Source organism: Octodon degus, unplaced genomic scaffold (genome assembly GCF_000260255.1).
Source record: "Octodon degus isolate 3935 unplaced genomic scaffold, OctDeg1.0 scaffold00010, whole genome shotgun sequence".
Lineage (NCBI taxonomy): Eukaryota > Metazoa > Chordata > Mammalia > Rodentia > Octodontidae > Octodon > Octodon degus.
This window is the reverse complement of record NW_004524586.1, coordinates 14193956-14218047: the sequence shown is the minus strand read 5'-3', so window position 1 is coordinate 14218047 and position 24092 is coordinate 14193956. Positions and strand designations below refer to the sequence as shown.

General features: G+C 41.2%; 1 pseudogene; it reads right to left on the bottom strand.

The window, feature by feature from the left end:
* Positions 1-22240: 22240 nt before the first annotated feature.
* LOC101592098 lies at positions 22241-22612 on the bottom strand (annotated as a pseudogene).
* Between the last annotated feature and the right edge of the window lie 1480 nt (positions 22613-24092).

Here is a 24092-nt window from a genome sequence, read left to right as displayed (position 1 = left end):
TCCATCGAGCTGCTCCTAGTATTATCTCCGCCTCTTGCCAAGTGGGACCGATGTGCCCCTGACTGTGGAGATACCACAGCTGCGACACTGATAGCTAGATCTCTTTATTGTCCTTTTGTCTCTCTCCACCTCTACCTTTAAAGCATCCTGAGGACAGATTTCTTCTAGTACAAGGCCTTTGTTTCCCAGAACCCAGCATTTAGTAGCACTTGGTAACTATGTGCTAGGTCGGTGTGGTTACTGACTTGACATGGCAGTGTTTTGCTGTACAGGGATGTTACATAACAAAGAAAGCTAGTAAGAATGATCCATGAATTTCAGAAAATGCTGCTTTTAGAAATTTATGCTACAGCTCGCAAATTTCAGAAAGAACCCCCACTGGCTAAAATCAGGCACTCTGTGTGCTAAATGTGGATGACTCACACTGACAAAAGGCAGGAGTCTTTGCAAGAGATGCACAGCTCCTTTCAGCTGCCAGGCCTTTGTGGTCACATGATGAAGACTCCTGGGCAGCACTGCCTTGGCCCAGGGGCTTCCCTCTGTGCCGCCAAGATCACAGGTAACGCAGGCCACCCAGAATCCACTCCCGCTTCACTTTCTCCTTTTGAATTTCCTTAGGAACCACAGTAACAACTGGGCTTCTAGAATGAGAACTTGCCACATGTCTGATGCAGGATGGGGGAGCTCTTGAGAAATGGCTCCCGACCCCAGAGTTTAGGAAGACATTCCAACCATCTACATGACTTCTGGGTTGAACTTCTCTCTTCTCTTCTCATAAGGTTCATTTCTGTACACCTCACACCTCATCCCTTCCACCACCACCTGAAGCCTGATGCATCTTTTCAGGAGGAAACACTGACTCAAAACGCTAAATGATCCAAGTCACTGGAGGTGACACGAGGAAAGAAGTAGGCACAGCTCTAAGAGCAAGTCTGGGCATAAACATTCTGCCCCCAGCTGTATTTTTGATGGTTCTTCTTTTGGAGCTATTATTAGTTACTACTCCAGTGAAACACACAAAAATATATTCAAGTGACATATCAAGTGGACTATGACCTGTAATACTCCCAATAACACTGCAAGAAACAATGCCAGTTGTTAAGAAGCTCATAGAAATGTTTAACAAAGATTCATTTTCTATGAAATCCCTTTCTCTAATGGCCTTGGAAAAATTTAACCATCCAGAAGAGTAGAAAATTTTATAAAGAAATTTGAAAAATGTAGGGAAGGGTTGGTATGCAACTCAGGTTAATGGTGTGTCAGAGGAGAGGGAACAAATACAATAGGTAAATAAATAGGTACAGATGGTACCATTCAAACCGGAGTCCTTGGGTCTCAAAGAGGCAGTCTTAGTAAATCTGCTTGGACATCAGAGTAAAAGTATGATGGCCACTCTCAGATACAAAAGGTGCACAGTATGTCACTGATTGGTCTGAAAGCCAGGTTTCCAATTCAGCGGTGTGTTTATGGGTGTTCATTATACACTATTAATACACACACACATACATAAAATGTGGCCATATATGGTCAAATGTAAGACTATCATATACCAACAACCGTTATCTAACCAATTCTGTGCACTAAAGGTGCATTTTCAAAAATTAATATTATCATACATTAGTCCAACTGGAGAAGAAGTTATGTAATCTGACCCTTCTTAGTCATCTTTTTGTTCTGTTTTACTTGATTTTGTAATCCTCCTACCTGTACTTTCATATTCTAAACATAAGTATTCAAACCAGTAATAGATTTTTTTTATCTCAACTGTCAAATCAGAGTCCACACTGTCAAACCTCAAACCACATCTTTTCACTAATACATTTACTTTCAATTTTCTTTCCATTGACCCTAAAACCAAGAAGCGCTGGGTTATAAGTGGGTTTCTTTGCTAAGCATAATAAAAGGTGCACATCTGTCTTTCTTTTTTTCTATGAGAACAGCCTTCATCTAGATTTTTATGACTATATTCATTTATTCATTCAGCTACCCAACCAACCAACCATCTATCACACACTCTTCGCAGGGCACTGTGCCAGACACTGGAAACAATACAGTAGTGGCTCGTGTCATGTGATCCCTGCCTTCCAAGAACATATTATCTAGCAAGCAGTTTATAACCACTGAAATGAGCATCCGGGTAATGAGGATCATGGACAATTGGCAGGGTAAGCTCTCGTGAGCTGAACAGGCTGTTATCACCAAGGTGTCAAAGTGTAACACTGAGTCTAAATGACAGGAAGACTCTGATCCAGCCCATTGGGCGGAGACAGGCAGTTGTCTGGCTAATTCAACTTTCGATTATAGGGAAAGTTGCTTTAATCTGAACTTAATTTATAAATCTTAAAAATTCTTCATTTTCCCCTCCAATGTTCATACTCCAGAACAAAGTAACTTCCAGAATGGATCCTGTCTCAAAAATGGTAATAGGCATCAGATAAATCTAACTCTGTGGTGGAGAATCGTAAAAGAAGATTTGTCACCTTTCAGTTGGAGCTCCAGGTAACCTCAACAGTTTAGCAGACAGCTTCACTTACTAGTATCAAAAGCACTTAAAGCTACTTACATGTAGGGCCGGTGAGATAGCTCAGCAGACTAAAGGGACTGCTTAGGCAACTTAGGAAATTGTGGGGACTACAGTTTGATCCCCAGACCACATGCTATGCCAGCTCGGCCCCCAGAGCAAGCTGAGCAGGCCACAGAGTCCGGTGTAGTGGAGCATGCCTGTAATCCCAGCTCTGGGAAGGCTGAAACCAGGAGGATCACCACGAGTCTGAGCTGTGTAGTAAGATCCTGGAACAAACAATTATATTTAAAAAAAACTAAGTTGTAGAGCTGACCAAATAGCTCAGCGAATTGAAGCACCTGCAAGCAGGCACAGGGGCTGGGGGTTTGACTCCTGGGCCTGCCGTACAGGCCTCATACTGGGGACATACTGAGATGGCAATTGATAGTGAGTGTGGTGGCACATGCCTGCAATCCCAGCTCTTGGGAGTCTGCAAACAGACCGATCACTACAAGTCCAATCTAGTAGTGAGACTCTGAACACTCTGTGGACCCTTCCCTAAAAACAAAAAAATAACAACTAAGCTCTGATTCCTCTACCTCCAGCAGATCCTCTAGCCTTTCCTTCGCTTCAGTGAGTAGCACCTCTATCTTCCAGCCTCCAGTCTTGGGGCACAACTATCTTCTCCCTTCCTCCTCACACACCCCAGGTCCAGTCCACCAAAACTATCAGTTGCACTGATTTCACAAGTATATCTTTCCTTCTTATCTCTTCTTATGTTTCTCTCCAAGCTCCTTGGTGCAAATGACCATGGCTTCTCCTGGAATAGTGAAGCAGGTTCCAGGGGCCACTACCGTCTTCTCTCCACAGGCCTCAGATTGTGTTTCTGATCTGCTAAAAACAAAGAAGCAAACAAAAGCAGTTGCTTTAGCTGTACTCTGGGTAAATTCAACACCTTGGCTGATGTCCACAAGGCCTATCCCGGCCACCCATTGCCTGCTGACATCATTTCTTCCTGTTGCTCTTACTACCCGGGGGTATTCAGGATATCCCTTCTCTGATCTCACCTCTGTCACTTCTGGGCCAGACAAATGCCTGGCTCATTTGTTTCCCGATTCACTCCCCAAACTCCTTTGCTTTGTTTGTTTTATATCATTAGCACCTAGCCCAGTGCCTGGTACACAACAAACACTCTGCTGCTCCTTGAACAAATGAATGTCTGCCCTCTGTGAACTATTCAGTTCATGCTAAGCTGCTAAAGCTGCATTTGTAAGAACCAAGTGGCTCCTCGAATAGTGCTTTATATAAATGGTTCCATAGCTCCATGGAGCCAGATTCTGTCAACATATTAATTTTTGTACTCCGATAGGTGGGAAATTTCCCATTAGAGTACTCAGCTCTAAGAAGTATCCCCAGACATTTGAGCTTCTTCTATGGGACCCAGATCCTCTCAAAAAGGCCATATCAGCATGTCCACATTGAGCCTTTGTACTGCAGCTTTTAAGAGTCATGTGAGATGGGATAGGTGCATTGTGGTTTCAGACATAAAAGTAAGAGGAGAAAGAAAAGGAAAAGAGGGGGGAAGGGAGATGGCTCAGTGCAATAAATGCTTCCTTGGCAAGTGCAAGGGCCTGAGTTCAATCCCTGGTTCCAGAAGAGAGAGAGAGAGAGAGAGAGAGAGAGAGAGAGAGAGAGAGAAAAGAAAAAAGAAAGAAAAGGGAAAGGAAGAGGAAAAGGAGGAAGAGGACAGAGTGGTATAGGATGAGAAGGAGGAGAAGAGATTGCAAAAGCAAAAGAGAGTAGAAGGACAAAAAGGGAAGGGAAGAGGAGGGAGGAGGAGAAAAAGAGAAAGAGGTAGAGGAATAAGGAGGAGAAGGCAAAGAGGAGAGTAGAAAGCAGGAAGGGGGTTAAAAAACAAGTCTTTATGGATCAAATTCTAGGGCTCTGTAACCAAAGTTAAAGTTCCACCTTAAAAGAATATTTGGTAAGAATGTCAGTGATTTTGGCTTTTGCCAGAAAATTGCCACCATGATATGTTCCTTAATCTGTTTCCAAGAGGTTTGTTTGGTTCTTTCTCAAGAGCTCTGCTCTGTATGTCAAAGCAAGGATTTCCTGACTCCAAGCTTGGCTTGACACTATTGCAAACTCCCACGAACTCCAGACCAGATGAGATTCCAAGTTCAGTCCTTCTCCTCAGCATTTCCCTGCCCTCCAAGTCAGGTCCGTGGGAAGTCTGTGCTCTAGAATTTCAATGACGTCGCCAAGACAAAATTCAGAGGACAAGTGAGGGAAGAGCATTCCAGTGTGCTAAGTCCGACAAGCAGAAGCCCAGACGTGTCACTGTCTTCTTCTTAGACTGCATGAATCAAAAGGCAGCCTGAAGACAATGATGCCTTGAGACTAGAAAAGCACATTCCTTCATAAGGCCAGGCAATGGGACTTTCAAAAGGCCAGCACAACTCCAGCAGCCCTTGTAACCACCATGGCCTGTGAACTTAGCACTCTCCCTCCTGGGTGTTCCCAGACTGCCCTAATCCTCTGTGGCTGCCTTCAGCACTCCCTGTACTAGTCCAGCTCTGATTCCAACATGGTAGGTAACACTGGCTTAATTGTCAAAGCCTTGGGTACCCTGGGCAATCTTGGCCTCTGCAGCTTACTTCTGGAATGACAGGCTGATCTTAGGACTTTCATACGCTCAGCTGGTGGAGGGAATCTTTTTCCATGTTGCAGTACCTAGCATAATGTACCTAACTCCCCAAGATGAATTACTTAAGAGAACAAATTCAGACTCCTAAAAGAATCAGCGTAGTTCCTTGAATCCTGCTTTTAATCACAAATGGGGTCACACTGGAATATCCAGCCCTGCCTACCACCTTCTTGACCCAAAAAACTCAAGAGCTGCAACTTTCAGTGAACATCCCTGGGAAATGTCCACAAGGAAAGATAACACGTGAGGTCTGCCTCACCTGAGACCTGGTCTCGAGGCAGCAGGGCCAGCCAAAGAGGGAAGAACAGAGGAGACAGCAAAGCACTTAGCAACCCCAAGGAAAGGACCACCACTCCCTCATGGTGGCTTCCTTTGGCCAAAGCTGGTCGACAGGGATGTTCTTCTGTGAGATTTGCCAACTGAACCACCCAATCCTCTGTAGCAACAGAAGGTGAGGCAGCACTACTGCCGAGACACAGCACCTCCCTACCAGAAAACAGTTTGTAGCAAACCGTCCACGATATGAAAATGTATTTAATGCAATTAATAATTTAAGAAGTGAGAGCATGTGCTCTTGGAGAGTTAAATGCTTGTCAGAGTGATCGATGCATGCTTCACCACCAATACATTCCCTATGAAGAGCAGAGGGATTTTGCAAACTTGTGGTGACCTTGGGTTGCTGTATATAGGAGGCAGATTGCAAAGGCAGGCCTACTTAAGGAGGAACAGTGCATCAGCTCCCAATTTACAGCCCTATCCCCAATTAAAGGACTGTAAAAACATTAAAATTAATGCAGTCTTAACTCCTAGAGCAGGCCCTACTTTCTTAATTAGTGCATAATTATTCAGTTTTTGATATCCTGGAAAATTATCACATGGAAATTATTTTAGGCAGGGTAACAATAGCAAAAACTCCCTCCCCCAACTCTATTAACATGTGGAAGTAATTAACACTTTATTACAGTGAAAATACTATTACTGCTAATGTTTAATGACTTTCACCATTGCATCCTAAGCAGGAAATTCACAATGCCATGCAGTGATGGTTTCCTATAAATATATTACAAATGACTTGCAAAGATTATGATGGTTTGAGCTAGCTGCACTAAAAATCAGGAGGCCGTAGACATCCAGTTGCTACAAGCTTAGTGGGCAGAGAGACACAGATTGGTGTGAACTCAGAGGGAGATGGCACAGAATAATCTTCAGGACATGGCCCGGACAGGCACCCTGGGCTCAATCTCAGATGCAGCCTGGTGTTCATAAAACAGTGTCCCTGCTTCCTTGTGAATGGGTATGTTTAAAGGGAAGACCAAACAACTGGAAGGTCACGACGCTGGAAAATATTAAAGGGTTTTCGATCCCTGGGCCTGCCTGCTGGCCCCACTCCCGGGGCGTGCTGAGACAGCAATTGAGACTGGGCGTGGTGGCGCACACCTGTAATCCCAGTTCTTGGGAGGCTATAAACAGGCAGATCACTACAAGTCTGATATAGTAGTGAGACCCTAAACATCCTGTAGACACTTCCCTAAAATACAAAACAAAAGAAAGAAAAACTTAAAATTAAATGTTTGCGGATAAACATAGAAATTATAACCAAACTTATAATCAGGGGGCTTGGATTTTTGGAGTAGGGTAAAATGATGGGAGTTGTTATACAAACATCTAAAATAGCAGGTACCTACTCTAGTGTGCCCATGATACCACGCCTTTACACATGGGGCTGGGGAGATAGCTCAGCCATCTAAGTGCCTGCCTGGCAAGCGCAAGGACCCAGGTTTGATCCCCGGTACCACATACCATGCCTGCTTGCCCTGGGCGCACCATGCAGGCCCTGAAACCGGGTGTGGCAGCACGCACCTGGAGTCCCAGCACTGGGGGAGCTGAGGCAGGAAGACCACTAGGAGTCACAGCGGCTTAGCAAGACCCTGTATCAAATAAATAAATAAATAAATTTAAAAGAAAAATATTTTTAAAAGAACGCTTTACACATCATACCTTTATAAAACACCAAGAAGAAAAGATGCTCTTCTACGGGCTCGTGCCATGGATCCACGTGTGTGGAGCCAAAAGCAGTGAGGCGCTCCCTAGCAATGCTTTTGAAAGTGTGACGGGGACTTCTTGCGAAGCAACCGTGGTGCACCGTGTGCAGGACCAGTCACATGGAAGTGTGAGCTTCCTTTTTATTTTTATTTTACTTGCTTGTTTTCAAAACTGTGTGCAAATTTCTCTTTAGGAAGTATGGCAGAGGACCAGCCAAATAGCTCAGAGGATTAAAGCGCCTGCAAGCAGGTGTAGGGGCTGGGAGTTCAATCCCCAGGCCTGCCGTGCCAGCCTTGCCCCCCGGGGCATGCTGAGACAGCAATTGAGACTGGGCTGGGGGTGGTGGAGCCTGTAATCCCAGGTCTTGGGAGGCTGTAAACAGGAGAATCACTAACGTCTGATCTAATAGTGAGACCCTGAACATCCTGTAGACTCTTCCCTAAAATACAGGGGAAAAAAAAAAAGTATGGCAGAGTGAAACAGAAAAAGGCATTGCAAATAACTATGGGGAAAATATAGGATAGCATGTACAAGTAGACTGGGTTAAGTTGCCTAAAATCCCCTTGTGTCAAATATAAGATTGTGTGCAGAACCCTTGAGGTTATTATAAGGTAGCAAAGACTATGGATCTTCAAAATTTTAATGTTAGCCTTGAGTATCTCTGAAAACTTTACCCCTTAGCTTTATTTCAGTTCTCTTCTTTCTTTTGTTCTGTTTCTGTCTTTCTTTTATGCTTTCTTCTCTGTTATTGCCATATGTCCCTGGGGTTTCATTTCACCCTTTTAAAGGGAAAATGTTCTGGAAATGTGTCACAGGCAAAGATACCACCTCCACTTCCTTCATAATGTGAGAAGAACAGCTTATATCATTCCAGAAACTTCTAAGCGACTTCAAACTCATGTGATCACTTTGAGAGACTTGGCCCCCAGGAGCTGAACTGGGGCATCAAAGGCACCGACCTTCCCTGGCTGGGAAGAGAGTTCTGGAGAACAGCAGCTGCCCTGCTCACAAGCTCTGAGCTCAACTCTGGGAGATGGCAGCAAGCGTACAAGAGCACTGGGGCCCCTCCCTAAACACCCTTCAACCCTTCATGGCTGCAGGTCAAACACAATGGATCCCATGTGTCTGGCTGACAGCCTGGCAGGGACAGTTACCTCTCCTCTGAGCCACACTGTCTCTGCTCAGCAGGTCTCCTCTAACATTAGGAGTCAAGGCCTCAGCTGTGAATTAAGACTCCGGTTAATAAACTCTGCATCCCGTGCAGCCAGGGACTATGTCTCAGGCCCTTTGGGTCCCTGCAGGCCACAGCATATTAATGTATCCATGTGAGTGGTCAGTAATACATGAAGAGCAATGTGGGGACAAAACAGGAAGCACAGAGCTTAGAGAAAGGGACTGGGGAGCCACCTGGGCCTTCCTTAATAGGCTGTAGGACCTTGACAGCCTCCTAGTCCCTCAGTAGCCCTTTGCCTGGGAGCACACTGGGTGTACCTGCCTCCCAGGACTATGGCCAGGTTGAACCATGCATATACTACAAGAATGTGGACGTGTACGGCCTGTAGCAGGATCTGCACCCAAGCTTGTTGCAATGACCATTATTATTATTACTGCTATGACCGCATCTACTTTATCAGCAAAACTGAAAAGTCCTCTAATCTGTAAAAGAAAAGTGATTCACACCATCTGCTCAGCACCTATGACTCAGCAATCTCGTTCCCATCAAAACTATCCCCAGGCTACACCCCCAGGGCCCAGTGAGTTGTCACTGTTCCTCGTCTGCATTCTCACTGTCCAGCTCATTTCCTGTGAGGAAGTGTTGCTCACTGACACAAGCTAGAAGCTCCTGTGCCCAGTGGAACCCCAGGAGGGCCCCGGATACTACTGGAGACATCACAGAGAGGCTGGTGGGCACCAGTGTCACAGAGAGGAGGAGAGAGGGAGCCTACTGGGAACTTCTGAGAAGCAGAAGACCAACAGAAAATAAAGAACCATCATCGACGATGTATAATGCACCTAAGGAGAGTCACCTAGAAAGAAAAACTTCTCTCAGGCTTTCATAGAGAGCAAAATGGTCAAGCAATGGCCGTAACTCATCCTCATGGCTGATACTGACAAAAGATCTACAAACTGCTATACAGGGTTTCAGGGTAAATCCTGAGGGGATTTGACTGACCTTGTCACATACAGAAGTTACATTTTTGTGTTACATAGGTCTTGCTTTATCTTGGTCTTAACCAACCAGCAGAAAAGTATAAACATGAGGTATAAAACGTAAAGCCATATTAATATGCTGAGCTGCAAAAGGCTCTAGTCAACAACTTCTGATATTGCCATTCCTACGGATAATTCACTACTATTATGGACTACTGGACTATATTGGATTATTTTGGTGAATTTGCACACCTACAATATTTGAATGGCAATGAAATACCCATCTCTGGCAAAACTAAACAGAAAAGGGGGATATAAATGAAGGACCATTTTATAGTAAAAAAAAAAAACAACAAACCATATATCTGTATATACAAATTAGCTTAGATATACAACTACTTTCTCTTAGTTCAATGAGAAGAAAGATTTATACTAACAGTGTATAAATCAGAACCACTGGGTGAGCAGGAGGATCAGAGGGAGGATAGGGGGATGAGGGGATGAACACCCTCACTGCCCAGCGAACCACTCCTACACAGAGGCCAAGAGAAACTGATGTGTAGAGCCAAAAGACTTAGAATTATTATTTTTGTTTGTCTTTTTTTAAAATTTATGTATTTGGTAGAGGGTCTCACTATGCAAATTGGACTCATAGTGATCCTCCTGTTTTCAGCCTCCCTAGCACTGGGATTACAGGCATGCACCACAAAACCTGGACTTGGTCGCTGGCTCAGCACACCTCAAGGGTAGGACCAGAGTGGCATCACCCTGGTCCCTGATCCCTGTGCTTGCCAAAGCAAGCACTTAGTCTGCTGAGCTGTCTCGCAAGCCCCAAAAGACTTAGGAATGAATGTCCACAAGCAGACTTGCTCATACTAGAAAAAGCAGAAATAACCTCTCGTAAATCCAGGACCAGGAGAAGGGGCACCTAAATGGATGCATATTCACACAATGGAAAATTAGACAGAAAGTCAATGACCAAATTGCAGCCATATCCCACAACATGGGTGAATTCTCCAATGGAATAGTGAGTTTTTAAAATACTGATACCAAATGGCTACCTGTGGAATGATACCATTTTGATGGACCCAGGAACAAACAAATCTAAGTAATATATCATCAAACATGCACTTGTTCCTGAGAAAACCCTACTTTAATCTCCCATTGCCTTCTCATTTAAAGTGAGTCACAAGGAGTGGGGACATGGGATACACAGAACACCTAGAGAAAGGTAGGTTTGGGTGATGAAATGGCTGTTACATTAGGAGTTGGTATTATTGTATGACCAAGTGCTACCAGTGGTGTTTATGCTATACACAATATTTGCAGGCATCAAGCAATGACTTTTAAAAATAATAAAAGGGGGCTGGCCAAATAGCTTAGCTGATTAAAGCCCCTGCAAGCAGGCTCAGGGGCTGAGGTTTGATCCCCAGGCCTGGCCCTGGAGCATGCTGAGATTGCAATTGAGATTGGGCATGGTGGTGCATGCCTATAATCACAGCTCTTGGGAAGCTGTAAACAGGAGGATCACTATGAGTCTGATCTAGTAGTGAGACCCTGAACACCCTGTAGACCCTTCCCTAAAATACAAAAATATAAAATAAAAATAAAAATAGAAAAATAAAAGACAATAAAGGGGTAGAAAAGAGAACGGTATCCCAACATAACTTCATATAATTCAGTGGCATCTAAGAATGAGGTTTACTACCTGTAGGCACTACATTCAGCATAAGTTATCATGTCAGTGGGCTTTTCAAAAGGCCAGTAGAAAAGGTGTATTCCCTTCCTTATTGAAACACCATTACTTTTTAAAATTCTATTCCTTAAAAGGAGTTTCTCTGTGTGCTTGTCCCTTTCCCTTCTGATTTGGTTTGGTTTGAACAGTTGTCCAGAAATGGCAGGTACTCAGGCTCTGGGACTGTTGATGGTTTCTGCAGCCTTGTAGGGTACCAGGGGGGCCCGCATCCTCAAGGGTCACTTTCCTCGGATTAAGCAACACATGCTGGATTCATCCAACTAAACCAGTCCCACTGTCAGCTCCCAGACCTGCAAATGCCTCCTGATATAAAAGCAGTATTTTCTAACACTCAAATATATTCCTTTTCACTGTCATTGAATAACCCAAAAATAAAACTAGTTTTATTTACAGTAGCATAAAATGTCTTAGGAATTAGACTTTGTAAAAGGAATAAGATTTATGCACTGAACCTCTAAAATAATACTGGAAGAAATTTTTGAAAAGCCTAAGAAAACAGACAGGCATCCACATTCATGAACTGGAAAACTTAATATTACCAACCTGGCAATACTATACAAACAGGCCTACAGATTCAGTGAAATCCTCATCAAGATTCCCATTGAGCTGGAACTTTTTGTAGAAACTGACAAACTGTTTCTAAAATTCATACAGGATTGCAAAGTATATAAAATGGATAAAACAATAACAAAAATGTGGAACAATATTAGAAGACATACACTCTCCTACATTAAAATTTATCAAAATTACAGTCATCAAGACAAGTTGGTATTGGTATAAGGATAAGTGTGTACAACAGTACACTAGAATAGAGACCAAAATAATCATGTCAATAATAAAACTGAAAACATGTGTCCACACAGGACTCGAACATGAATGACAAGAGAAGCATTATTCCTAACTACCAAGCCTAGAAGCCCATGGCCACCAGCTGAAGGATGAACAAGCAAAATGCCATCTATCCATGCAATGCAATGTTTCTTGGCCAGAGAAGGAAATGAAGTCCAGCTAAATGCCACAACGTGGATGACTCTTGAAAGCATGATGCTATGTGAACGCGTCCCGCCACAGAAGTGGTATACTTCATGATATCTTTTATAGGAAAGGCCCAGATTGGGTAAATCTACAACAATAGACAATACATTATTACTTCTCAGGGGCTGAAGAGGGGGAGTAAGGAGGAGTGACTATCAATGGGGTTTCTTTTTGGAGTCTTAAATAGGCTTTAAAATTAGTTGTGGTGGCTGCATGACCCTATGAATATGTTTAAACCATGGATCTGAACCCTTTAATAGAATGAATTTTATGGTATATGCATTTTATCTCAATGAAGCTGCTATTAAATAAGGAAGTGGGGACACTTAGGGACTCAGAGTAAAGATGTGAATGAAATGGTATGATACAGAGGCTATCGTTGGTACTCAGATATTGACAAAATTATAGCTATGCAGGTCATTAAACGATGGCATGATTTCTCTTATGAAGAGAAGAAACTGCATGTGTCTACAATTAAACATGAATGTCACCCACGCTGACACTTTTTTGAAGCACAGGAGAATAACAACAAATGTATCTATCTAACTGTTCTAGAAAATTCTTGTCAGTCATCATCATATAATATTTTTGGTTTTAGGGTTTCTTTTTATCTTTTTGAGACAGGGTTTCATTATGCAGTTCAGGCTGGACTGAAACCCACCTTGGAGCCCAGGCTGACCTTGAACTCGCAGCAATCCTGCCTCGGCCTCCCAAGTGTTGGGATTACAGACATGCACCACCATGCCAAGAGATCATATAATTTTTAATAGATTTCAAATTTCATTTCTTCCTTTATTTTTTATGTTAAAGAAAATAGAAAAATAATAATAAATTTTTAGATCATGTAATTTTAGAAATAACATGAAAGTGACACCTTCACACTAAAATTATGAAAATCATAAGCATGAAGCTCAATGAATTTTGCAAAGTGAATCTACTCATGTAGGCTGCTTGCAGATCACAAAAGAGTTTATTTTCAAAAAACTATGGGTTCAGAGTACTAACTCCTAGACACTTTTACAGTCAATCATAGATAGATAGGAAAATCTATGGGTTAAATTATATAAATTGAATCACTAGGTACATCCTTCTTTGGTGTAAGGCTCTCCTCATTCCTGGCGATGTTTTGAGATTCGTGGTTTTTTGCACATAGTGTTAGTTCACTTCTTTTTGTTGCCGTTCTGTACTCCAGTATTGATGGGATATGTGTTGTTCCTGGTTTGGGAAAGATAACAGTGCTAAGAAATCCTTGTACAAGGCCCTTAGCAAATACATGCGTGCATTGCTGTCGGACATATATCTAGAAGCTCAGTTGCTAGATCATAGGGCATGCATATTTTCAGTTTCAGTATTCCCTCCCCAGTAGCTTTCCAAAAGTGGTTGCACTGAATTATGCTCCTTTACCTCTGCGACCTGCAGAGTAGCTCTGTAACAACACCAACATTACAAAATTTTCCTTTCATTTACTTGGTCCCCAGTAGAGGTGAACACACTTTCTTATCTTTATTGAGTTTATTTGGCTTTTGTTTTTGTTTTTTTTGCCAACTCTTTTATCGGATTGATTATCACTTTTTTATTCTTTTGTGGAAATTTACAATAGATTTTGGCTATGAAGATATAAATATAAATATAAATATATATATATATATAGTTTTAATTTGATATAGTTCAGTGTATCAATTGCTTTCTTTTATGTTAATGTGTAATTTTGTGTCATATTAAGGAAACATTTACCCCAAAGTCATTAACATAGATTTTTATTTTCTTCAAAAGTTTCTTCTTTGTCTTTAATATTTCTTTCTACAGCTCATCTGGAAGTGGTTAGCTTCACATGGGTGGAGGTCAAGAATTTTTATCCTCCCGTTAGGTAGTCAATGGTTTTAATGCTTACTAAGTGATACATATTTTATGGCTGTTGATATATAGTAATTTGTTTTTTTTCTTATATTTAAGAATAAAATGGACCTTCCTTGTTCTTAGGCCTTGGAATTTAACATAAAGCATTAGAGTCAATTTTCAGGCTTAAAAAATACTAAATCCGGAAGGTGTGATCAAAATATGCAGTAAATGTCTTCATTTTAGAAATTTATTGCAGCAAAAGGCACACTGACATTAATCCTTCTCAAAGTATCGCTCTTCACTTACAATACACTTTTCCCATCTCGAGGCTTCCACAAGCAGTTCTGGAAGTCCTCTTTCATGGGCAGCTTTCCTTGAAGTATGATCAAAACTACAGAGAATGCTGCAGCCAAATACCATGCAACAGGCAGCAGAATGGCAGGCTTGGAATGCCATGGCAGTGTGCCCTTGCCCACGTTGATATGGTGCTGTGCCACTCTGGCTCGTCCTCAAAATCAAAATGACCATGAGAGGTAAGCATTTTCTTCATTAATTTTATTGAGAAACAAATAGCAATGAGACAGTTTCAAAACTGCTTAGCAGGACAGTTATAATAATTAATACATGGCATATTGTTGTCTTCGTAGTAGTTATTCATAGTACAAGATGCAGACAGGATATCCTGTCCAAACACTATTAGAATAAATCTTTCTTCTCATTGAATTAAGAGAAAGTAGCTGTATATCTATCCTAACTACTTTGCATATACAGATACCTAATGGTCCTTCATTTGGTAAGCATTTTGAATCAATTCAGAATTTCACTAAACAAAATAACAAGAATTCAACAATGGTTGTTCTATTGCATAGTGGTTTTTGTTTGTTTTTGACACAGGGTCTCACTACACAGCTCAAACTCATAGTGATCCTCCTGTCTCAGCCTTCCCAGAGCTGGGATTACAGGTGTGCACCACCGTTCCCAATCTTGGCACCAGCACAACACGCCCAACGTTGTGGGGTGGCATGACGTGTGGTACCAGGGATCAAACTCCAGTCTCTCCGCCTGCCTGGTGTGTGTTCAGACAACCAAGCTGTCTCTCCAGCGTAAGCATAGGGTTATTTGCACACTAGTTGTTTAGATTATCAGACATAAATGAGCAAAATTGGTTTCAAAAGAAATTAAAAAGGAGAAAAAAAGCATCAACTGCTCCTTTCAGTAGTCTAGCTGTATCGTTTCTATTTTTTTAACACTTTGAATTCTTTTTAAAAAAAAACAAAGCAAAACATAAAAAAAAATATTTTGAATCAATTCAAATCATCAGAACAGCCACAACAGCACAGCTAAAGACATGAAAGAGGACCACAGAATGGCTTCAGAGAGCAGCAAGATCTTTTGGGTAAGTGTTCAGTGTGAGGAGGAGCATTTTAAGACACCTTGATGGCAGTGTGTCATTTACCATAATAATTTTTAATGTAATCATTCACCATTTTCTTTTATTTTATTTTTTGTATTTAGTACAGGATCTACAGGGTCTCACTATATAGATCGGACTCATAGTGATTCTCCTGTTTTCAGCCTCCCAAGCACTGGGATTACAGGCAGAGTGTGCCTGGGGGCGGAGCCAGATGGCACTCCAGGGATCCAACCCCAGCCACTGTGTTCTGCCTAAGCAGGTGCTTTAATCTGCTGTTGAGCTATCTGGCCAGCCCTAAAAGTCTCCCTCTCCTTCTCTCTTTTCAATTACTCCCTCCCTCCCTCCCTCTCTCCATCTATCTATCTATCTGTCTGTCTATCTATCTATGGTACCAAGGATTGAATTTAGGACCTTGTGCTTGCCAGGCAGGACTTATGCTGCTGAGCTATCTCCCTTCATTCAACATTTTATTGATCATATTTTACAGTCAAAATGTACATAGGTATGATAGTGACTCAGTCACAAAAATGATACCCCATTCCAATCATTTCCTTTCTTTCCATTTTAAAATAGAACCTTGTAATTCTGAGTAAACATCTTCTTCCCAAGTAGTTGATACTTTGAATGCAGCGAAGTGGTTTGGCAACAACTTTGAGCAAATTGTCATAGCACCCACTACCTCATGCTTAGTCCCTTCTACGGTCGTCTCACCTTGATTGTGCACAAGGCTTCTTTTAGCAAAAATATTATGGCAAAGGTATTCAGGTGTTATTTCTTAACCCGTTATACCATATATGTCTTCATATAGCTACAAGAATCGCTCCAGAATCTCTCACTCATGGTCGGCTCTGCAGAAGCATGTCACTGTGAACTCCATAATTACAAAGAAAGAAATTCTGGCAACTTTCTCAGTAAGCCCAGAAGGGGACCCCTTCCTGGGGGCGTCCTCAGATGAGAATTCAGTATAGCTCTGTACAGGTTTCAGTCAAGGACAGCCAACTCCTGACTCACAGAAAATGTGAGATAATGAATGTATATTGCTTTAAGCTCCTAAATTTGTGTTAATTTTGCTCCCACACAGAAAACTTACGTTTTCATCACTGATTCATCTTCCCACCTTCCTCTCCCACCCAGCCACACTCATTTTTCCCTCTGACTCTTCCCCTCTACCAGTGGGTGTTCCCAAGGCAGTCATGGTACACAGGACCCACAAAATCACCACCTCCTGGGTCCCTGAATCACCACGTGGAGGAGAGCTGCTGGCGAAAGTTACATCAGACCATGACATGACAAGGAAATAAACTCTTTACACATGTGGGCCTGATTTCTTTTCCTCGTGAGGATGGTCTCTAGTTGCATCCATCTACCAATAAAAACCTCAAGTTCATCTTCCTTTACAGTTGAGGAACACTCCATTGTATAAAAATACCACGTCGTTTATCCATTCCTCTACTGTGGGCATTTGGGGTGTTTCTGAAATTTAGTTATGACAAATTGTGCTGCTATGTATATTATCTCCATATTGTAAGAACCTGAAAGAGTAAATAAAATCTGAAAGGTAAAACACATATTGTGAAAGGAAAAGAAATTTCGCAAAAGAAAGAACTGGGATGAGGAAAAAGAGAAAAGAAAGAAGGAAAGATATATCTATATATCTATATCTATATTTATCTAACTATCTATATATACCTAGTAATTTCTATTGGTTTATTGAAATAAACAGTTAATGCTTAATTTTTTGACCAATCTTACATGCTTATATCTGGTAATCTATAAAACTATTTTGAAGACAACAAAATGCAATATGGCAACCATTATTGAATTCATATCTTCTTTTTTGAAATGCTATATCATTTCTATTTATTAATTTTATTATCTTTTCAATTAAGATAAGAAATAAAGCATGATGGAAATTACCCACAACTTTCCATGTTACAATAGTGTTCAGCTTTTTACAATAATGAAACTATTTAGTTGGCCACACTGATAAAAATGATCCAAGTGGCTAGAATATGCTGCCTTCACTTATCTTTTGTATGTTCAGCACAAGTGACGTGCTTCTCATGTCCTTCTGTAGGTTTTAGTGGCTTCGTTTGGTCATGTCATCTTCTTAGAATGGCACCATACTAACTTGACTCCATCCCTCAAGACCAACCTGAAAATACTCCTTTTCAAGAGCTCTGTGACAATTCACTAAGTCAGAACCTGTCTCCAGCGAGGGTCAGATCACCATGTGACTGCACCACAGTGAATCATGGTGTGATGTGGCTTCCCCAAAGAAGTAGTCATAGAAGTTTTCTAGGTGATGAGTTGTTTATGAAATAGATTTTCAGATTATGGCAAAAGCTTAACTATGTTCATGATTGAAAAACTCTTAAGGCAGTTTAAAAGCTATAGTGCTAAGGAAATTTTCGTATCTTAGTCAATTGTTTTGACTGCTTTCAATTAGCTAGAAATGCAATAATTGGCATAAAGTGTCGTTAGGCCATTATTTTGCTGGCATTTTCTCTCATTTGAGTCGAAGCTGTCTACTGCAACAATCATGAGAAAAATGCTGAAACTCCATTGGAGTTGGTTGTACCTCAGCTAAAGAGTTGGTATCAACATAGAGCATGAAGAACTTCTATGTGAGTGTCACATTTGTATTAGCAATACACATTTGAGATCTCAATATACTGTTATTTTTATATTTCTTTGCCTTGGGCTATAACTATAGAGATACAGGTTGTTTTTTGTTTGTTTTTTTTTTGTTTTGTTTTGTTTTTGTTTTGTTTTGTTTTGGCAGAACCAGGGATTGAACTCAGACGCTTGCCCTTGCCAGGGAAGTGCTTATTCTACTGAGCCATCTCCCTAGCCCCAAGATACAGGTTATTAATTACATTTTATGATTAAATTTTAAACAAATTAATATAAATTTCGGTTATCTGATAGTTTATGAACTTGTTATTACTCACTATCTGAAGGAACAAAATTTTTATTCTTTTTCCTCTAAATGTTCATAAACCCAGCAAGAGCTTATATGGTTCATGTAAGGTAAGGCCTTAAGATATTTTCCTATCCACAAAATAAACAGAGGATGTTATTATGGATCCACATAAGTTTCTTCAGTTTTTTGCACATGATGGAGCCAATACAGTGAACATGTAAACTGGTGCATCCTCTATGGAAAGGAGCATGTAGATTCCTCAGAAAATTAAAACTAGGGGCTGGGGAGATAGCTCAGTGGAATAAGTGCCTCGCTGGCAAGCATAAGGTTCTGAGTTCAATTCCCAGTATGAAAGAAGAAAGAAGAAAGAAAGAAAGAAAGAAAGAAAGAAAGAAAGAAAGAAAGAAAGAAAGAAAGAAAGAAAGAAAACTTAAACTAGAAGTTCCATTGGAACCAGCCACCCCCTTCTAGGCATCTTCCTAAAAGAGTAAAGCAATTGTGCTATAGTGTTACATGCATACCAGTATTTATAACAATACAATTTATAATAGCTAAATCTTGGAAACAGCCTATATGCCCATTAACAGACAAATAAAAAATGTGGTACTTGTGTACAATGGCACTATTCCACCGTGAAGAAGCATACAGGTCAGGCATTTCAGGTAAATGGATGCATCTCTAGACCAGAATCTTAAGGGAAATAAACCCAGACACAGTAAATATCGCAGAGCTGCTCCCCTTATTTGGCTGTGCTGCAAGGAAAGGTCCAGCAAGGCTGGGACACTTTGTATGAGAAACCCAAAGTGTAAACAGAAGAAAGTGAAGAATAGATATTAAGATGTAGGAAGAACTTCAAATGGGAAGGGGAACATGACATGGGAGAGGGGTAGAGAAAGAAGTAAAGAAAGACTTAAAGAAAAGAATTGAAGGAAAAATGGAAACAGAGCTTCTATGCTTGGGGAGGGAAAGAAGACAAAATAAAGGAATGAAGATGTGTTATGTGCATGTGCAAATCCCCCACGTTGAATAAGATCATTAGGTACTGCAAAATGTTCTAAGAAAAATACTTTTTAATATGATCTTCTCATAAGAAACATTTAAAATATTATGTTAGCTTAGACATGTTGTTAAATTTATCACAATCATTATCTACAAATATCTGATTCGAATAATTTTTCCAGGTCTGAAATAAACATCAGACAGCAGTCCATTTTGATCTAACAAGATCAGCCCTTCTGGACCTTTTCTTGGAGTGCAACCAAAAGTCAGGTGTGTTCTACTCCCCTCTAGAACTAGTGGATGCACTGCTGTAGGCCTGACAAAATAGAAAGCCTTCTCTCAGGGGTCTAGACTGAGGGTTTGTCTGTATATATTTATATAAAGAAGTAACACTAACAAGTTCTCTAGCTTAGTGAAAAGTTTCGTGGTCATTAGGCAATTTTCTGGCCAACTTGAATTTAATTCTTCAGAGCTACGATCTAAAAGGGCTAACATGGATGTTATGAGCCAAGCCGTTGCTGCACTTGAGTCTCTTAAAAAAGACATCTCTTTGCTGGTTTTGGTCTTTGGTAATAGTTGGTCTAATAAGAAAGTTAAAAAACAGCTTTGCAAACTTACTATTTTTAATTGTGGTTCTGGGTTGATATATTATCTTGATGAAGTAGCTGATCGGTTCAAGTTAAAAGAGCTAAAAAGAAAGAAATGGCTTAGGCTCACAGCCAGTTTATTCAGGGCAAAACCAAGCTGTTTGCCAGCTACCCAAACTGCTGCAATCAAACCAGACAAAAGGAGAAGAGACCCCCTGAAACCTGCCAACATCGTAGCCAGTGCGATTCTTCTTCTACTGAGCGCATGCCCCAGCCAGAGTCGCGGTGCCGGGCCAAGCTCACACACTCTGGCTTCGCTGCAGCACTGAGTCTTCAAATGATTGCTGGGAATTTTTCCCCCTTTCCTGCTGCCAACTGCTCCCGGAGCTCACCAGCCTGTGTTCTGAAGCCAAGAGTTCATAGTAAACCTCGCAATATCTCATGCAATCGTAATGCAATTAGCGCTCCTGCTAGGCCTCTCCCTGCGTGCTCTGAGCCCCCAAAGAAGTCAATCATTGTGCCAAGTTCAGGGGGCTCGGTGCCAGGTAGGAGAGGCTCAGGTTGTCCTACTTTGTCATTCCTTCTGCCTCCACTGGCCCTTCCCTCCAGCAGCACAGAAGGTGGTTCAGCGTAATGACTTTCTGAACACCGCTGGATAGATGGGCACTCTGACCAGCCTATGTCCAAGTTGACTCCTGAAAGAAAAAAGGCACACCAACCTTCTCCAGATTGCATATACTCACAAAGGAAGCTCTCAAGGTAAGTAACTACACCAGGTAGTTCATGAAACACATTCAAGAACTAGCCAGTTTCCAAGATACCCCCTTCCCTTGGTAACTCCAATTTGTATTTCGTCCTAACACCAGTTTCCAAGATACCCCCTTCCCTTGGTACCTCCAATTTGTATTTTGTCCTAACACCACAATTTCTTCAAGGAAATTGAAAGGGAAACAGTACTAACAAGTTCATTCCTGAGAGCAAGCATCGCCCTGATGCCAAAGCCCCAAAACCAGAGGACCCAAGTAAGAAAGAGAACTGCAGGCCAATCTCCCTCATGAACAGAGATGCACAAATCCTCAATAAAATAATCAAACAGAATGCAGCAAATCACCCAGAAGGTTATGCACCATGATCAGCTAGGCTTCATCTCAGGGCTGAGGGATGGTTCAACCTATATAAATCAATAAATACAATACACCGTATTAACAGAGCCAAGGACAAAAATATGATTGTCTCAGATAGATAGATAGATAGATAGATAGATAGATAGATAGATAGATGATAGATAGATAGATAGATAGATAGATGCAGAAAAAGCATTTGACAGAGTCCAACATTCATTCATGATTTTAAAACCCTTCAAAACTTGGAATAGAGGATTATTATCTCAATCTGATAAAATCCATTTATGATAAATCAACAGCCAACATCATATTAAATGCACAAAAACTGAACGTTTTCCCTCCAAACTCAGAAATAAGACAAGGATGTCTATGGTCTCCACTCTTATTTTACATAGTCCTGGAAACTTTATCCAGATCAATTAAACAAGGTGGGAGTATAAATGGGGCAACTACTATGAAAATCAGTGTGGAAATTCCTCAGGAAAATAGCTGGATCCCATTTGATCCAGCTATGCTCCTTCTGGGTGTCTTCCTAGAAGAATATCAAACATTGCACTACAGTTGTGTATGTGCACCCATGTTAATGTCAACACACTCTGTAATAGTTCTTGGAAACAACACAAATGTGGTCCTTTTATACAGTGGAGTACCACTCAGCTCTAGAGAAAGATAAACTTGATACTGTTCTAGAAAAATGTATGTGATTTGAGGCCATACTCGTAAGTGAAATAAACCACACGCACATGTACAGACGACCTATTGTCTCTCTAGTGTGAGAAGCCGAAAGGATAAATAAGATCCAAAATGTACAATAGATACTGTAAAACCGGAAGAAACTGTTCAAAACAAAAGAGAAGCCACGATGAGGGAAAGGAGAAAAGAAGGAAGGGAAAAGCTAGTTATACTACTAATTTCTTTAAGTTCATTGGAAAGAAAGGTTTGTGCTAACATTGTTTGGACAATTAAATGCCTACATCTTGGACTCTGAGGAACTAATTTAAAGATAACAATATGCAATGTATTAATCATTGTTACCCTCCTATTACTTTGTTTTAAAATTTTGGAGTTTTTTTTTCTCTTTAAAATAAAAAATGGGGTTGTTTGTTTGTTTGTTTGTTTGATTGTTTTGCCAGTTTGAGTTTTATTGTCATGCCGGTCAAGCCTTGACAGCGAACTTGCGCAGAGGGTTCGGCGGCTCCTTCCGCGGCTGCTTCTTGGTCTTCAGCTTCTCCTCAGGCTTGCTGAGCTGGCAGCGCATGGCTCGTGTCTTCTTGGGCCGCAGGTCCTGGGCCTTGTACTTCTTGCCCTTGTAATAGTTACTGAGGCTTTCTTTCTGGGTCTGGTTGATGACAGTGAGAACACGGGCGATGGATTTGCGGGCAGCTCGGATCTTGGAGAGCTTGGATGCCGCGCCGCCCGTCACTTTGGCCACATGAAGTAACGACAGCTCCACCTTCAGGTCGTCCAGCTGTTTCAACAACTCTTCTTTCTTCTTGCCATGAAGATCCTGAGCCTTAATCTTGGCCATAGTTGCAAAACAAGCCACCGCTACCTGCTCCCTGTACTTTCTTTTTGATGGTATTGGAAGCATCCCCTTTCAGTGTAAAAATGACAGTCATTCTGGAATTTTCAAATATTCTACCATGTTGAAAGAGACTAGGGTTGATTCTGGGGCCCAAGAGAAGCTGATTCCGGGGCCCAAGAGGCTAATAATGTTGAGTCCAGAACAGCTTCATGACAGTAAGTCATAGAAGTGTTTGGGAAGTGGTGGGTATGTGTCAACATTGTGGAGCAAGTTTAGTGGGGCTTCCATTGGCCAAATCCAGAGCAATCTGAGCCATGGCATAAATGGTCACAGCAGCTGATTAGAAGTCTTTGACTAAAAGCTGCTCAGTCTTTCCTCATCTCGATGAATAAATACAATGAGGCAAAAGGACAGCTTTTCTTCACCGTCAACTGCTAAGAAGAGATGCTGTTGATCTTGCAATCCTCATAGTAATAGTAATGATTAATTTAGGCTCGAATCCTCAAAGGGATGCTAAGGCTAAGAAATGAAATTCTGAGGAGGAGCAGGCCATGACAGTGCCTCAAACTCTCATCCTACAAGTTTTAATTGCCATAAGAAAACCAGTGCACTTACAATGGAAAGTCTTCTGTACACCCTGCTAGCCGTGTAACCAGTCCACATCATCTTCACTGTGACAATGTGACCTCACACATCTCCTGGTATGATGCGCTAAGGATACCATGCCCCACCTACAGTTGCAGTATTCCTGCTCAAAATGCAAAAATCAAAACCAAAGCATTCAGAAAATATCAGACAAACCCAAACTGAGAGACAATCTACAAAATAACTGGTCTATACTGTTCAAAAATATCATGACCCGAAAGACAAAAAAGGTAGAGGAACTAAGTATAAACTCTTCTTACCTAAGTTGATGTGTTGGACCTAGCTCTGAAAAATACACGCAGCTCTAAAGCACATTATAGCTTTTGATGGAATTTGAAAATGGAGCATGTATCCATGCCCAAGCTACTTATTTTCATATTTGCACCATGATTATGTAGCAGGAATTTTCTTGAATAGGAACTACGCCCCAAAGCATTTTGGAATAAAGGATGCACCTGTTCATTTAGAATCACTCGGGAGAAATAAATATGAGTGTTTGTATACATGTATGTGTTCATATGTGTGTGTACATGTATGTATACAGATACACAAGAAAAAACCAAATAAAATTTTAACAATCATCCTAAATAAATATATGGGAATTTTTGTACTATTTTTGCCAAGTTTCCTATAAGTTGCAAATAACATCAAGTAAAAATTACATAAAGTTGTCACTTAAACTAAGAGAAAATCAGAGGAATAAACATTTAGATCAGCCAAGAGTGGCAGAAAATCAACCAGGGTGATTTCGTCATTTCAAGGGGAAGCTGGTATGGACCACTGGCATCTTTGCTGTTACACTGGAGAGAAGGGTGATGCCACTGGTGTCTAATAGGCT